The sequence below is a fragment of the Ursus maritimus genome, unplaced genomic scaffold, assembly GCF_017311325.1.
Source record: "Ursus maritimus isolate PB19 unplaced genomic scaffold, ASM1731132v1 scaffold_9, whole genome shotgun sequence".
NCBI classification, from domain to species: Eukaryota; Metazoa; Chordata; class Mammalia; order Carnivora; family Ursidae; genus Ursus; species Ursus maritimus.
Window position 1 is genome coordinate 66326249 of NW_024427107.1, and position 18434 is coordinate 66344682.

At 40.3% G+C, this 18434-nt stretch overlaps 1 protein-coding gene across 3 annotated transcripts in view; it reads right to left on the reverse strand.

Moving 5' to 3' along the window:
* Nucleotides 1–13305: 13305 nt before the first annotated feature.
* Nucleotides 13306–18434, reverse strand: part of LRATD2 (LRAT domain containing 2) — a 223604-nt gene continuing 218475 nt past the window's right edge. For all 3 annotated transcript variants that reach the window (XR_005833628.1, XR_005833629.1, XR_568206.2), the window contains one exon: nucleotides 13306–13406. The gene's annotated coding sequence lies outside the window, so the exon portion shown is untranslated. The remainder of the gene's footprint in view (nucleotides 13407–18434) is intronic.

Genomic DNA, 18434 nt, shown 5'->3' on the forward strand with positions numbered 1-18434 from the left:
CTGGCTGTCTCTCTCTCTGTCAAATAAATAAAATCTTAAAAAAAAAAAAAAAAGAAAGAAAGAAACCTAGATCCTGCCTTTCCAGTCCATTCATTAGAACAAACTGGGCAATAGCAGATTTCAAACTAGATGAAGCCTTCAAAAAAATGTTGCTTACAAATTTCTCTTCTCGAATCAGAAAGAAATGCCTACAGATCCAAGATACTTTATCATTGTCAAAAATCAACTCCATCTACTTGCGTAGCACAGTACACTTTACAAAGCGCGGCCCCATAAGTGATCGCTTTAGATCCGCATAAAGTCCTTTAAACAGGTGGTGCGTGTGGCATCACACAGATCATCACCCACAGAGGAGGAAACCAGGGCTTGAAGAGAATGATTGTCTAACGTCACCAAAGAACCAAGTCAAAGCTGGATAATTCTGACCCTCTAAATACCATTGATACTGAATCAATAGCCAAAAATACACAGACATTTCGAAGCTGTGGATTTTCTTCATTATTTGTTTGCATTTTCCTTCCCTGTGGGAAAGGAGGGTTCAGATGCTTTTGGGTGTGATAGCATCGTACCTTAGCAGGCCCTTGGGAAAGTACAGACCCCAGGCCTGCAAAAACTTTATGTGGGTTGGGAATAGGTGTACAATTGCGGAATCGTTTATGACCCTCAGAGGGGATATCTGAATAGACGTTGAAACGTCGACAGAGACATTAACTGCCAGTGGAATTCTAACTAATTACATGTCATTAGGAGCTAGAGTAGAAGCAGAAGGTGATGTGGCGAAGGCCAGTAGAAGCAAAGACTTACAGAATGAATAGGACTTACAGATAAAGGAGGAAAGGAAAGGGGTGGGATATTTCAACAAAGAAATAGTTGGAGCAAAATAGTAGACCATATGTTCTGGAGCCATAATCATTGGTATTAGAGGCTGGAAAGAATACTGTGGTATATATTTAAGATAGGGAGCTCTGAAATCCGATTTTTAGAGTTCAAATCTCCATCACTTACTAAACGAGTTATATGTTGGTTTCTCTATCCGTAAATGGAGACAGTATTAGTGCCAACTTCATAGAGTTTTGGGAGAATTACATAAGATAGTACATAAAACCTCCTTCATTAGAATAGTACCCCTACTTAGTTGACATTAAAACAATAACTGTTACAGGGAGTGGTTGGACTTGGAGTAGAGACAGAGGGAGCATATAAGTTATCATTTATATCATTCAGCCTTTGACATAAAAGAGGATGCTATTAATGATTATGCCACGGCACTGAGAATAAAGGAGAAATATTTGAGACAAACCACAAGGTATCATGACCCGACATACAGGAGACCCTGCTCTAAGTTTTTCCTTGTTCAATTCAAACTTCCCAGATGTGTCATAGACAAAATTCCATAATCAAATAGCATTATGCAGACCAGATATTATAAGTTATTTCTGTAATAAAATCCCCAGTGTTGAGCTTTGGACCAAGAATGTCAAAGGTAGACAAGACGTTAGAGGTCACCTAAAATTCCTTTTCAGTTGTAGAGGGGACCTCACCGAGAGCAGGTGCTGATGGAGTGCCTATGATTTCCTTGGGCATCCCGGACACAAAGCACCCACAGCTGGACAGAACTGCTGCAGACACTTTACAGATTTCTAATTATTGTGAGAGTCCAAGGCTTATTACAGATGAGGGAACTGCTTTGCAATGGCTGAGAGCCTTGTTCAAGATTTCCTAACATTCAGTTCAGGAGTTTTTTCAACAAATCAGCATCACCCAAAGAATGTTCCAGTTCACAGGAGTCCTGCAAGATGCTCGAGCAGCAAGGCTAAGTAAGCTTAGTTAATGCTGTTTGCTGGGTTACAGCATACTCTTAGAAACTCACAATATACGTGAAATGCTCTGAGAAGTCCTTGAGTAAAAAACCGATCCAATTTTGTTCAAAACAGTATTTCCTAAATGTGTGTTACCACAAAACCCTTTTATCATGCAATATTAATTAACATTCTCAGAATTAGCATTCTAGTGCTACAAGCTTTGGAAAAGACAATACTGCACAATTTAGTGACTTGGGAAGAACTTCCAAACCAGTAAAAACGAGAAATAAATAGATCATTAGAACATTTTCTCATTTTGTATGGATTTACACGCAGTCATAAAATCAACACGTCTCTCATTATATGCATTCTTTTAGTTGTTTTAAGTAACATATTCAGTCAGGCTTAAGACAACTGGATATGCCCAATTGATCATTTCTTTATTAATGAAAAGTTAGTTTTAGCTTTGCCCAAAACAGCAACATTGATATGATAAAATGATTTTCACTTAATATTTTATAATCTCAAAATCAAAAGGGAAAAATACTTCACTGTCTATTCTAACCTATAGAGTGTGGGGCAGAGGGAACTTTTAAATTGTAAAAGCAAAGGAAGAAATGCATAAGAACAGAGATTAATTTTTAAATATTTTATAACCTCAAATATTTTATAATCTCAAAATCAAAAGGGAAAATACTTCAGTGTCTATTCTAACCTATAGAGTGTGGGGGAGAGGGAACTTTTAAATTTAAGAGCAAAGGAAGAAATGCATAAGACAGAGATTAATTTTTTAAATGGTATACTTCAATATGTCCCAAAATAAAGCCAATTATAGAAATAGTAAATAGGATTTATAGTTAAATATGACGACGAAGGATACCTATCTTAAGTACATAAATGGCTTACACAAATTTTAAAACATACAAGCAAACAACAAAACCCATTAAGAGAACAATAGAAAAAAGGACCAAGAATCTGGAAGTAGAAAGGAAGTAGACAGGAAGTAGACAGGAAGTAGAAAGGGAATGAATAAAAGAAGGTACTTTGACTTCCCACAACCAACTTGCTAGAGGCTACGGTTTTTCCACAAGCACTGACTCCTACTAAATGATCTTTCACAGTCTGTTTCTGCCTTCCATACCCCCCCCCATAATAGTCCTGTGTCATCTGCAACCTGGGGCGACAGCACCCACAGGAGTCGTCATTAGCTGTTTCATAGTTTTTGTTCTGAGAGAACGTCCTTTTATACCTAAAAGTTGTTGTTGAACTTGAGACATTTAGTTTAGGACACACACAAAAGAAGGGAACTTCCCGAGACATGGTGACCTTGGGGTACACTTGCTTCTAAGCACAGCCTCCAAGATTCCCAGGACATCCCTGCAGGAGCTGATTCAAGCAAGAAGCCAGCTAACACTTTCATCTCAAACTGTCGTCTCCATTCCCCACTGGCAGTATCTGACTAGCTTGGTTTCCCATTTCTGGTTATTTGTTCAGTGTTCATCTTCTAAAATGCCACAAGCCCCCTGGTAAGTTTGGAGTCTGGTCTCCTCTCCATGTGAGGCATACGTATCAATCAGTCGCCTATGTTTCCCAGAAAGAAGGGGGATTTCATTACTTTTCCTGGCCACCTCAGTTATCATAATGAGCCCCATGCTACAGGAGAAGCCATCTCCAAATTTAGTGGCTTCCAACATTTATTATGATGTTTCGTGGTCCTGTGGGTTGACGGGGGCTCAGCCGGTGGTCCCTACTCGGATGTCTGTGTCACTGCCACGGATAGTGGCTGAGAGTAGAGCTTTGCACTTAGGTCTCTCAGCCTCTGGAGAGTGATGTTATTGGCTAGGAATGCCTGGGGACTCACCTGGACCCAACCACTTGTGGTGAGCATCACAGACGTTTCCCTGATCAGAGCCAGTGTTGTGCCTGGACCAGCCCATGCGGTTCTTATTATGATCACAGGACACACCTCAGCTCAACCATCAGGGAATTTTTGGGGAAAAAAATAGGGTTTATTACTCACAAGTCCTGAAGGGCACACAGCAAGCCCAGGCCACACAGTGAGGTCGAAGGTAGAGACAGAAAGAGCACAGACCTGAATTCTGCCTTTATTGGGGTTGTGAATAGGGTGACTAGAGTTTTACAGGTTCACTCTCTCCCGGTGAGTTTAAAACAGAAGAGCAGGAATTCAAGCACGGGAGGGGAAATTGGCTCACTCAAGCGATCAGTTGTCTAGGTCATGCAGGGCTTTCTAAAGTGGGGAACTTCATGGGTGGGGCAGCCTGGCTCTTCATCGAGTTGTGTAGCTGGTAATGTGTTTATTGGAGACGCACATCTTTGAAACGGATGCATCAGCAAGCAAAAACTTAATGTTAGGTGCTTACATTATAATTGAAAAAAGAACCTAATTATCAGGGACTTACATTACCTGGGTACGCGGGAGTGGACTGGATGTGTAAGAGGGCTCACTCACAGGTCTGGTCCCTCAGTGTCTTCCGTGAGGCCCCTCTCCCAATAGAGTGGTCAAGTCTTCCTATGTACGGTGTCAGCTACCCGAGAGAGAGAGTGTCCCAGGAGCTAATGCTCTGAGAGATCCAGGCAGAAGCTGCAAAGGTCTTATGATCTAGCCTCAAAAAGGTGAATACATCACTTCTGCTGAGTTCTATTGCCCAACAAGTCCTGAAGACCAATCCGGATTTAAGGGGAGGGGAATCAGACTCCACCTTTTGATACACTTGAACAGGGAAGAGGAGGAATTGCTTGGGGTCATTTTCGGAGACCCTTTCCCACCCTGCCATTCACCACCTTGTTTTTCTTCTTCTCTGCTTTGCTTTGACTTGTATGATCTGGGTACTTGTGTTTCAACCCAGCTCTTCATCACTCCACTCCTTTCCCCCATGTTTCACGGGAATAACATATTCAAATAGAAGAACATTGTTCCGAAGTGATAGGATCTGACTTCTCTGGGGGCTTCAGATTCTTTCTTGCTGTACCCATCGAGCTGATGATGTGAACTAAGTTGCCTGATATCAAAGTAGCTAGCAGCTCAGTGCCACAGGCACCCCACACTGCGTAAAGCATGACACACGTCCCATGATCAAGATCGCTTGACTATCTAACTGACAGAACAAGGCTGCGTCCCAAGACAGAAGCTGTCCTCGATTTGGTATTGGGGTGCCTGAAATGCAGAGGTCAAAGGAAACTGAAAAGAGAAATTAGCATACTGCATTTTGAATTACAAATGGAAACTATGGAGAAGAAAAAAATTTTAGGAAAAGATCCAGAGAATTTATGTGTCACTCTGCAAACCCAGAAATTTTCCCACTTAGATAGTGAATTAGTGTTTCAGATGGCACTTTCCAAGAGAGATAGTGTTCTGTACCTAACCTATGAGATGCAGAGTGCCATAATTAACGTCTCAAGGGGAGAATTCTCCTGATTGAGCTTTAAATTTGCTAGTCAATTGGCTAGGATTGACGATAGCTGTAGTGAAGTTAAATCCAAGGGGATTTTCTCCTTTTCCTGATTTCTACACCAGGAGCCAGTAAACTATAGCCCATTAGCCAAAATTCCATCCACCACCTGTTTTTGTAAATAAAGATTTATTGTAACACAGGCACACTTGTTTGCTTACACATTATCTGTAGCTGTTTTCATGTTACAATCTGAGTTGGGTAAACCGAAGCTGTTTACTATCTGGCCCTTCACAGAAATGTTTGTCGACGCTTGAACTACCACAGTCCTCAGAAAACATTATTTTTTTGCCATAGTTTATGACTAGTAACTCTAATGTGACCCTGGATTATAATTTGCTGGGCTTTAGGACACTGTATATTTTACTTGAAAATTATATTGAATAAGGAATTTATTATTTTACCATAAGTTGTGGCAGTGGTAATATTTGATTCTGTGATTTGATTATTCACTTTGAATATTGTGTCTGCTGTGGTTTGAAGTGGGCGCTTACCCTGTTTTTGCTTTTATCTTTGTTCTGTGTGCTCCAACCAAGACCTCCCCACCCCCTGTATTATAAAAGCAAATAACAGTGAAGGTGTGTCTCGGGGAGGTTGAGGTGTAAGTGGAAGCCAGTTCATCTAGTTTCTCATCTAGGCAAAGTGTATTGTTGCAGTCATGGGGGATCTTCCCAGATTCACCAGAATGAGGGGTCCCCTTAGGGATTTGGATCCCAAGCACCTGCTAGTCTGAGTAGCTACTATAATTTCCATTCACTCTACACTCACCACATTTGGCTCTTGGAGCGACTCACTTTTCATATGGTATTTCATTAACTCTTAGACTATGTTATTGTTGGAGGAAGTCATTGAGAGGATGTGACTGCCAATTGACCCCCAAGCTGGGTCTGGGCAACTGGCAGCTCCTCACCCCATCTCTTGTCCTTGGAATGTACATTCTGCACACTGTTCCCACAGTGGGAACCATTTTGAAGGATGCAAGCCTGAGAGAGCAATGTGTTGTTGAGACCGTCCTGCCCGTACACATGGCTGGACCAGCTCAGGCCGCCATATAACCGTTCAGATTCTGTCCAGGCAGATGCAGAGATCTCCTTGTCTGGCAGCCGCCCAAGACCAGCCTTATACGTACATGTTCCTCGCTTATTAAACCTGTCACCTACCACTCTGGAGTGGCCTGCCTCTTTCTTCTGTCTCCCCTTGCTCCCCCCCCCACCCTAATGGGCCAGTTTGAGAACCAACTATTATGAGGTTGATTTTGTGACAGACGTGTCACAAAACACAGAGAGACTACAAAATGTTCAGTAATTTGCCTAAAGTTACATAGCCAGTAAATTACAAAGCCACAGTTTGACCCCAGTGCTATGTGATTTCAAAACCTGTGTTTTTAATAGCTATGTAATTGTTAATAGGGCTCTTACCTTTTGGGGCATATATGCCCCAATAATCTGGTAGCCACGACAGACTTGAGACCCAAGGAGGACCTAGACATTGTAATTCTGGCTATATATGGACACCACTGACACCTTGAAAATGAAAAAAATATATATTGGAATTACACTTACACACTATGTACAGATGTGTCCCACTGAAGGGGATGTTTTCAAGCTTATACTCAAAATACACTTAGTATAGTTAACATATAAAAATAAAATCGAGAAATAGAAGTGTGAATGGTTGTTACAGGGTCCCTGGCAGGATACACGTGAATCGACAGTTCTTTCCTTCTTATTGCCAAATATCTTCCATTGCATGGAGGTACTGGAATTTTTATCCATATTTTAACCATTCACCTGTTGAAGAACATGTTGGTTGATTCTAGTTCCTATTGATAATAAATAAAGCTCTATGAACCTTTGTTTACAGGATACCACAACGCGCATGGGCATAAGTTTTCAATTCACTCGAGTAAATACCTAAAAGTGAGATTATTGGATCACGGGATACGTCCACGATAAATGCATGACAAACGGTTTTCTCACGTCTGCACATTTTTCCTTTTACTCTCCCTTCTCTCCAGCATCTGACATTGTCACTTCTTTCCCTCCAACCGTTCTAATAGGTATGTAGGGGTGGTGGTATCTCATTGTGGTTTTGATTTCCATTCTCTAATGACTACCGATACCGTCTCTTCATTTGCTTTTTTGCTATCCAGTACCTTCTTTGGAGAACTGTGTCTTTGCCCTTTTTTACTCAGTCGACTGTCTTCTTATTTTTGAGTTTTAAGATTTCTCTACATATTCTAGAGCCATGTCCTTTGTCAGTCATGTGATTTGAAAATATTTTCTCCCAGTCTGTGATTTGTCTTTTCATTCTCTGAACAGCGTCTTCCACAGAGCAAAAGTTTTAAATTTTTACCGTCTAATTTATCCGTTTTCGTTTTTTATTTATGACTTGCGCATTTGGCGTCTCATCTAAAATCTCATTAACAAACCAAAGGTTACAGATTTTCCTCCAACATTTTCAATATCTGTGTGTATATCTAATTCTACACACATCTGTTGGTTCGTTTGTTTCTTTAAAAAAGATGTTTATTTCTTCTTTTGTTTCCTTGTGTGTTGCAATTTGTGGTTGGAAACAGAACATTTTATGTAGTACAGTAGTGAGTGAGACAAATAATTTTATGCCTGGAAATAGGTAAACTGTTTGCTAGGCTTTAGTGTGGGAATACTGAGTCAATCTAGCCAAAATGTGAGTCGGATTTGGATTTTGGTCTTGCTCTCATTATATTGAGTATCTGCTTCACATTCCTCTAGTAATACTTTGTGCTTAGGATGGGGGCTGGTTTATCAGAGGATTCTTCTCAGTAATTGCTCTACCTTTAGCTTTATGCCTTTCCTTTCCTCCTACACCTCAAGACACCCCTTCTGGGGCTCTTGACCTTCTCTAATACTAGCCCAATATGTGTGTGGTGTATGTGTGTGGCGGGGGAGGATAGGGGTTGTAAGTGTGTTTCACTGTGGTTCAGCCTCATTCTTAGGCAGGTGTTCTGATCCTGGGTCTCAGGGGTCTTCTCTGTATCCTTATCTGTCACTAGGGGAAGAATAGTTAGTGACTATATCCCTCCCGCAGAGGTAGGGGGTCAGAACATACTCCTGTCTCTTCCAAAGGAGATTTATTTTGGTTTTGTTTGGTTTTGTGTTCTTCTCTCCCCTTACCTTAGTTGCAATGGATCTTGACCGGTGTCCTCAGGGCAACAGGGGTTGATCCCCTTGCCTCAATACCTGAAGCTTTTTGTTCCACAGAGGAAACAGAGGAGAATAATCCAGGCAGGACTCTGTGCCTTTCCCTCAACAGCTGCTGTTCCCCTCTTCTAAGGCTGTATCACAAAGGTGGTTTATCTCCACTCTCATCCTGACCTTAGACTTCCTTGTGAGGACTGGATGGAGATCTGTAGAGAGGAGCCCGCAAATGGATGCATATTCTCTTTGTTTCAGTGGCTCCCGGGGCCACTCTGCATTATGGTGGTCTACACTCAGCCTTCAGCAATTTGTTAAAATTTGTAACTGAATTATTTCTGGCTTGCATGGCAGATGGCATCTGTGGTGAGTACTTACATTACATTTCTCCTTGGAGAGATTTATCTTTCCTGAGATTTCAAATTACTAGTTGGTTGTCCTGAAACCTCATCTTTTTGGTAGATTGCAAAAAGTTGTGATTTTACAAATTATTCAGATTTTTTTCGCTGTAACAGTGAGATCTATGCTCTTTCTCACTTTCCATATTCTCAACGGAACCTGGAAATGTTCTATTTTATTTTGAAAAATAGAAAAAAATTAGCCATGAAAGATGTTTGAACTGGGGAGTGAAAAGTTCAGATCCATTTCGGCGGTGGGGGGGGAGGGGGGGATTACTCTGGCTGCATGATGCAGAATGGGTTGGAGAAAACGAGAGTCCAGAGGTAAGTGAGGAGGTTGTTGGAGTAATCTGGGCAAAAGATGAGCAAACCCCAAACACAGCATGGCATGGGGACTAAAGCTGAAGATATATTTGAGAAGTTTAGGATTTAACAGGATTTCCTGACAGATTGCGGACGTGGGTGCCTAGATGCATATTCACGCACTTCAATGTACTGGATTATGGTGTGAAAAAGAGGGAAGATTTAAAAAAAAAAGTGCCCATGTTTCTAACCTAGGCAACCAGGAGAATGATGATAAAGGAGTCAAGATAATACTAAGGTTATAAGCTAAACAGAGGTGCAGAGAGCCTACATAGGTGTTGACCTTGCAGAACAGGTGGTCAGTTCCCTGCAAGGACTGTGAACAAGCATGACAAAGGACCTTAGCCAATCAGTAAATGATTGATCAATAAATGAATGAGTGAGTGAATTAATTTATCAGAGCTTTAGTTGGGAACTCTATCTATTTAATAAGACTGATTTGTTCCTTTTTATTCCAGCAAGGGTAATAGGTTTTATGACATTTAAAAGAATTCAGTAGGGATAACTTGTGTAACTTGAAATGCCCCAGAAAACATGAACTGAGCTACTCTAGCCCTTCCCTGGCTCAGATGCTTCAAGAGTTTTCCCATCTCTCCCCCATCACTGGGCTTCCCAAATACTGTGTGCTAACTGCATGGGTCAATTAGCATGAAATTCAATTTGTTATAATCTGTCTGAGGCCACTTAATAAGCCTGACACATAAGCCTCAGGTTTGGGGACAATTAAGAGAAATTCATAGTGTGAAGGCATTTAAGTACCTATTAGGAATGAAGAGAAATATTTAATGCCCAATTCCTTATTCCATCTTTCAGAAACAGGAAGAGACCATTATGTCACAAACAAGTTAATGTAATAGTGCTTGTTACAGGAAACATAATTAAAGCACATTGTCTATATCACGATATCATGGATTTCCCTCTTCCTTCCTCCCTCAAGCAAGCATTGATACAGACTTTCCCTCCTTCCGCTTACTGCATCTCATCATGCACTTGGTGTTTTGGATGAAAGATGAGAATTCCTCCTCTCGGAGGAGCTGCAGCCTACTGGGAAAATGCCCACTACAAACATTTGCTCCTGTAAAATGATGGGTGCTCAACTCGGGGTGGGGGAGGGGGCAAGAAGGGGAGGAAAGGAGTGCCATTAACTTGGACTGGAATCATAGAACTTACGCATTCAAATGAACATTGTTCTCCAAAAAATCACTATGAAAAAAAGAATACATATCTCAATTATGTTCTAGTCACTTAAAATATTTTAGACTTTCCTCTTGGAGTTATCTTCAGAGAATATTTGCAAGTTATACAAAAAATTTGATTGCCTTTTATTTTTATCAAATTATACTAACTAGCTCAGTTCTTTCCAAAATGTTTTTCCTTGTTTAGTTGTCTGTATAGATGGCCCACGAAACATCCTTCCATGGTCAAATAAATTTAAGAAAAATCTACCTACGTTCACCCCTTATTTAATGAGCATTAGCAGATCCAATCTCTGAAAAGCCCTGCAATAAACTTATTTAATTTAGTAGCCCAATGCTTCTCCAAGTTAATTTCATCAAATCTAAGACACCATCTATTGTAAGATGCACAAGGAATTTATGTAGAAGTTATGGAGAAAACAATTTGCCAGTTAAGCTGGGACTGGTACTTTCTTAACACGTAGAAGAATTTTTATGTTATACTTACTGAAATAATTCTTTTAGCATTATTTTGACAATTACTTTATTATATATTATTCTTGGATATATATCTATATATGAAACAAGTCATTCAAGGAACTTCTAAAACTTCTAAACCAGATCCTAACTCTTCTGAGTCACTTTTTATCTCAGAATAATTGATACCTGTTTTCCACACTATATCATTATCTGTTCTACCAAGAATATGCTCCTGTTTCAAGCATGCTTCATTATTTTCTCCATGATTTTTATCCAAACCACAGACACCTATTCTGCAAGTGTTTATATATTTGTGCAAGAAAAACAAGCACATCAAAACTGCTACCTAGATGACAGTGATAGCAAGGTGCATTTTAATCTTAGAGATGTTAAAATTTGAAAGAAAAAAAAAAGTGTGCTATGGAATCAGTGAAAAACATCATATGCCCATAAGGCCCCCTGTTTGTGGATCCCATGGAGGTAGAGTTTTTGGGGAACCTTTGAGAAAGCTGATCTAGCCTGTTTGATCAAAGTTGGATTGAAGCTAACGATAGCCGATCTTCTATAAAATAAATATAGAACCACTCTACATACGTCATAGCAGCATTGAACATGGGGAGCTCAGAAGGAAATCCTTGGAAGGCGGTACACACAGCCATTCTAAGTGCAGGACCTGGAGGCAGCTGGCCTCAGTGCTACATGCGTGTTTGACCACTCTTAGCTCCGATTGTGGCCAGGCTGCTTACTCTCTCTAAGAGTCAGTCACCTCATTTTTGCGGTGGGGATAATATGGGTGCACCTCCCATGTAGACTTACTCTGAGGCTTAGACTTAACAACAAATTGTAGGGGTGCCTGGGTGACTCTGTCAGTTGAGCCTCCAACTCTTGATTTCAGCTCAGGTCACCATCTCAGGGTCCTGAGATCAAGCCCAGTGTCAGGCTCCATGCCAAGTGTGGACCCTGCTTGGGATTCTCTCTCTCCCCCTCCCTCTGTCCCCCACTCCGACCTTGTGCTCTCACTCTCTCTCAAAAAAAACAAAAAAATGTAAAGCCCTGACCACTATCAGCAGTCAACACATTTTAGCTATTATTACTTTCCCAGACATTCATGACAAATAGCCACCTTCCTTGCTTTAGCTCTGAAAGAAGCTCGGCTATTTCTGAGAATTAAAATGACTCTTACAGTATGAATGATTTCTCACGTGAAGAGGCTCCTGGCGATGTGCTGCAGGGGCTGATGATGATTACTGAGTGAAGCATTTTAAAAAGTACTTTTGGCAATGGCAGCATTATCAAAATAAGTGCACGACCTCCCACGTGCCTATTATGAAAGCAGCTAGACTCATTTGCAAAAAGCAGTTCTAGTGTGATTACTACCATATCCCTCTGCATGGATAAAAATTGGATAGAAACTAGTTTTCTGTTTTCTGCATTCCACCCCTCTTACCTCCCAGGTCCAATCCATTTGAAAGTCTATGGCAAAATGTTGCGGTGGTGGTGGGGAGTGTTGGCTTTTTTTAAACATGAATTTCACTTACTAAGTATGTAACTTGGGCAAGTCAGTTGATCTTTCTGAACCCTGATTTCATCTCTAAAATAAGGATGAAAAGTGCCAACCTCACAGAGTCATTTGGGCATTCCATTATAGACCAACACGTGTAAAGCTCTGTAACCCATTTCCAGGCACATAGTAAGTATTGACTAAATGTTGATGTTACCACTCTTATGATTAACATTAGAATTAACATCACTACATTAATTTCTTATTGTAACAAGTTATCATAAACTTGGTAGCTTGAAACAACACAAATGTGCTCAGAGTTCTGGAAGTCAGAAGACCAAATGGGTGTCACTGGGTTGAAATAAAGGTGTCAGCAGGACTGGGTTTCTTCTGAAAGCTCGGGGGAAGAGTCTGTTTCCTTGCCTTCTCCAGCTTCTAAAAGCCACCCACGTTCCGTGGCTTGTGGCCCCCTTCCATCTTCAATGCCAACAATGCATCACTGAATCACTCTAACATTGCCTCCCCTGCCTTCCTCTTCCCCTTTTAGGAACCCTTGTGATTACACTGGGCCCAGTGGGATAATCTCCCCATCCCAAGTTCAGATCATTAGCAAACAAGAGGCCGCCTTGCCATGTGACATAGCATATTCAGAGGTTCTGCAAAGGAAGACTCGGGCATCCTTAGGGGCCATTAGTCTGCCTGCCACAGTCATCTTCACTCGATCAATTACGTACTTGCTGCCTAACACATTACCCCAAAGGCAGTGGCTCAAAGTAACAACATTTGTCTCACAGTCTCTCTGGGTCAGGAAGTTGGGTGTGGCTTCACTGGGTCCTCTGATTCAGGGTCTCCCCTAGGTTGCAACCAGGGTGTCCATGGAGGCCGTAGTCATCACAGGGTCTCCTGGGGGAGGGTCAAATCCAAGCTCACTTACCTGGTGGTTGGCCGAATCCAGTTCATCATGGACCATTGGCCAGAAGCTTCCCTTAGCACCGAGCCACATGGACCTCTCCATAGATGGCCGCTCGAAACAGCAGTTGGCTTCATTAGAGGAAGCAATCAAGATGGGAGAAAGAGAGCAGGTTAACAGGACAGAAGTCACAGTCTTTTGGCATACAATCTCAGAAGTGACATTCCATCACCTTTGCCATATTTTATTCATTAGAAGCAAGTCACTGGGTCCAGCCCACATTCAAAGGAAGGGTTTTTCACATGAGCATAAATACTGGTGGCAAAAATCACTGGAAGCCACTTTGGAAGCCTGCCTGCCACAGTCACCATCATCGTTCCCATCATATCCATCTTCTTCATCTGGTCACATTTGAGCCCGGACCCATTTCCAACGACTTATATCAGAAAATCTGGAGGTGGAGCCCAGGCCCTGTCCTTTTAAAGGCCTCCCTTTGTGATCTTATTATGCAGCCTGCATGGAGAGCCCCGGCTCTGCACCTGGCCACTACAGCGGTAATTTATGTACAATGCGCTGTGACTGTCATTCTCTATTGAAAATCCTGTCACACGTTTTCGATCGTGTGCAACAGAGGGTAGAGGCTCTGTACTTGCTTGGGAGTCCCTCTCTGACTCACAGCTCCTCCTCGGATTTCTCTGCACCCATCCACACCTCACTCACTACACACGCTCCTTTAATACCCCACAGCTTGCATCCCTCCCCAAGGATCGGGGTTTTTGCCACCTCTATGCCGTGGCAGATGCTGTTCTCCCTGCCCACAGTCCCAAGCGACTCCCAGGACCCACCTACGCTTTTTTAAAATGTAATGATTATTGGCCATAGTCAAGGGAATGCTTATGCAATGTTTATGAAAATGTTAATTAAAGTGTAAAATACAAAGAACAACAATAAAACATCCATGACCCACCAATTAGCTTAGGCTGAGAATAGTGCCTTGAACACTGGAGTTTCCTTGTGCGAATTCTGTGTCCCATTCCTTTCACTCCGCCACAGAAGTAATCAAAACCCTAAATGCTGTGTTTGTAACTTCCGTGCTCTTACCCAAAGTTGTAAATCCCTAAATAACAAAGCGACTTAGTTGTGCACGTTGCATGGAGTCATGCCCTAATGTTCTCCTGAGTTTCACTCATTCTGTTCCCGATAGCTAAAATACATCACTTTCCACCACTGGACAGCAACCAGTTTTTAAAAATACATCTCAATTTATTTATTTATTCTATTACGGACAGCTCTGGCGTCCTTCCATAATTTCTGCTATCGATGACACTCCTGCTACAAATTATTGTCTATGTCCAATGGTGCCCATGTGAAAATGTTTCTCTGGGGTATATGCCTAGGAATGAATTTGATGGTCCCCTTGATATGGGACGCTCAAGTTAATTAGATACCTTCAGAGTTTTCCAACATGTTTATGCCAATAAACATTTCCTCCGTCAGTGGATGAACGTTCCTACTGCTCTGTATGCTTATTATCATTTCATATCGCCAGACTTTTTAATTTTTGCCAGTCTGGTGGATCTGATTAGTGACATAAACACTGATGAGAAGAACATCATTCAGGTTGCTTCTTCTGGAAAGTGCTAGGCAAGTCTTTTGCCCGTTTTCCCAATGGCAATCTTTTTAATTTAGAGGAGTTCTGTATCTACTCTGAGCCCTAATTATTACATTTTGTGGTTTGTCTTTCATCCTTTTAATGGTGCATTGTGATAAATAGATGCTCTTTTTAAATATCATTCATTTGATTTGTCTTTCAAATTACGACCCACTCTTTTATGTCTTCTCGAAGAAATACTTCTCTACATAAGATCAGAAAACTATTCTCCTCTACTGTCTTCTACAAGCTATGCCATTCTGACCTTCTTATTCAAATTTTTAATCTTATGGGATATAATCTTATTTCCATGTGAGGTAAAAATTAAAATTCCATCAATTCCCTATGGTTAATTAGTTACTAGAGCATTATCAGTTTATTAATTACATTGGCCATCATTTCTCTGTGGAACCACAAGGCCAGTCGTTTTGTCAATAAGGTTGACAATTACGTGTTTCACTTCCTGGCTTCCTGATTCTGTTTCATTTGCCAAATTGTCTATCACTGCACTGCATTATTTATTACAATTTTATACTTTTATAGTTGTTTTTGTCTGATAAGGCAAATTCTTATTCTTGAAAAAAAAAGTTATTCTAAAGATTCTTTGCCCTTTGAGCTTCCCCAATTTTAGAATTGACTAATCATATTTAGGATTTTAATTGTGTTTTGTTCTGAATATTAACTCAAGTTTCAGAATGTCAAAGGATAGGTGATCCCGAGAGAAATTACTAGACACACACGCCTTGCATGCACGAACACACACTCACACACACTCACGGGGTGCAAAACTTACATTTATTCCCTTCTACATGCTAATCAAGCAGTTGACTCTTGGGGAGGGGGCAGGGTTTCAGACACGCACTATTTATTTATGTATTTATATGTTTTAAAGATTTTATTTATTTGAGAGAGAGATAGAGCACACCCAGGTGTCCCTACAAATATTTTTAAAAACAAAATCCCACATAATAGTGATTAGAATTGTTCCCAGGGCACGTTGGTGGCTCAGTCGGTTGAGCATCTGATTCTTAGTCTCAGCTCAGGTCTTGAACTCAGGGTTGTGAGTTCAGGCCCCATGTTGGGCTCCGCACTGTGCATGGAGCCTAGTTAAAAAGAAGGGGGAGGGACACCTGGGTGGCTCATTCCGTTAAGCGTCTGCCTCGGCTCAGGTCATGATCCCAAGGTCCTGGGATCGAGCCCCACATCAGGTCCCTGCTCAGTGGGGAGCTTGATTCTCCCTCTCGCCCTCCCCCTGCTCATGCTCTCTCTCTCTCTTTCTCACTTGCTCATTCTCACTCTCTCAAATAAATAAAATCTTTTAAAAAAGTAAAAAGAAGGGTAGAAAAAGAACTGTTTTCAATTGATTGGAGGGTTTGGAAAAGGTTCTCAGCTTTATGACAGTGAGTCTTCTAATCCATAGATACAATATGTTACTTTATTTATTCAGGTTTTCTTCAATATTGTTAACAAAGTTTCATAATTTTCTCCTTAAAGGTGTTTTATATCTTTTGTTAAATTTATTCCTATTTGTATTTTTCTTGACACTATTGTAACCATTATTTTTTAAAAAAATTTACTTTCTATCTAGTACTTTTGTATGGAATTGTAATTGATTTTACATTTTCTATCGAGCAAGCTTGCTAAGTTCTCTTATAATTGTAATAATTTGTCTATATATTCTTTTGCATTTTCTATAGGGCCAATCTTATCAGAGAATAATGAAAGGTTTATTTCTTTATTTTCAATCTTCATAAATTATAAATTACTCTGGTCTTCCTATATTGGTCAGGGTTTCCAGGAAAATGTTGAATAGAAGGAGTGATTATAGTTATACTTTTCTTATTCTTAATTTAAAGGAGATTCTTTATTCACCATTATATATATTTTCTTTGTTTCTTTTGAATACCCTATAACAGCTTCTTGAAAGAGCTTTAATGAATAAGTATTGGATTATATCTAATGCTTTTTCTACAGCTAATGAACTGCTTTTATGATTTATTATTTTTCTCCTGTAAGCTTTATGTTGATTTTCTGTTAATCCAAATTTTATTCCTTGGAACTGACCCATTTTGATCATGATGTATTTTCTTTTTATTGGATTTTTAGATTTATTTACTAATATTTTATTTATAACTTTGCATTTATGTTCAAGAGTTAAGCCGGCCTATAATTTTCCTTTTTCATAGGCCTTTGTAAGGTCTTGGTATCAAAGTTGTGATAATAGCACTAATGCATTGAGTAGTATTTCTTTTCTTTTCTTTTTTTCTCTTTTCTTTTCTTTCCTTTTCTGTGCTCAGGAGTAGTTTGTATAGGATTAAATTTTTTTCCTTGAACATCCAGTAGATCTTTGTGGGAAAATCTTAGTTATTTGTTCAATTACTTTAATGGTCATGTCACTATTTAAGTGTTTGATTTCTTTATGAATTAGTTTTATTGTTGTTGCTTTTTTTTTTTTAGAGAGAGAGTGTGTGTGTGTGCCTGAGCAGGGGGAGGGGCAGAGGGAAAAGGAGAGAGAGAATCTCAAGCAGGCTCCACACTCAGTGTGGACCCCAATGCAAGGCTCGATATCATGACCTTGAGATCACAACCTGAGCCAAAATCAAGAGTCAGATGCTTAACTGACTGTGCCATCCAGGAGCCCCATGAATCAGTTTCAGTAATTATATTTTTCCAGGAATTTTTTCATTTCACCAAGTATTTTAAATTTATTTTCACAAAGTTGTTCCCAATATCTTCATATTATATTTTACTTATCAGTGGAATTTCAGTTATTTCCTATTTTTTGTCATTCATATTGTTGTGTATTTGTTCCTTCTCCCTTTTGATTTTGACCAATCTTGACAGAAGTTTGTTTATTTTATAAGTTGTATTAGCTTCCTTTTGCTGCTGTAACAAATTGCCACAAATTTGGTAGCTTAAAGGAACACAAATTTATTCTTTAACAGTTCTGGAAATCAGTAGTATGAAATGGATCTCACCGTGCTAAAATCAAGATGTCAGCAAGGCTGCATTGCTTCTGGAGGCTCTAGAGGGAAATCTTCTCCCTGCCCCTTCTAGCTTCCAGGGATGTTGTGACATTTCTGGATACATTAGTAGTCATTATGCAATTATGGAGGCTAACGCATTCCAAGATCTGCAGTTAGCAAGCTGGAGATCCACCCAGAAGATACATGGTATAGTTCCATTCTAAGTCTCAGTCTGAGTTTGAGTCTGAAGACCTAAGTACTAGGAGAGCCAAGAGTGTAAGTTCCAGTCTGAAAGTTGGCAATCTTTCAGTTTCAGTTCAAGCCCAAAGGCCAGAAAAGACAATGTGTCAGCTCAAGCTGTTGGTAAGAAAAATTTCCTCTTATTCAGCCTTTTTGTTCTATCTAGGTGTTCAGCTGATTAGATGAGGCCCACCTGCATTAGGGAGGGAAATGGTTTTTACTCAGTCTGCAGATTCAGCATCAATCTCATCCAGAAACCACATCATAGACACATCCAGAACAACATTTGGCTAAATGTCTGC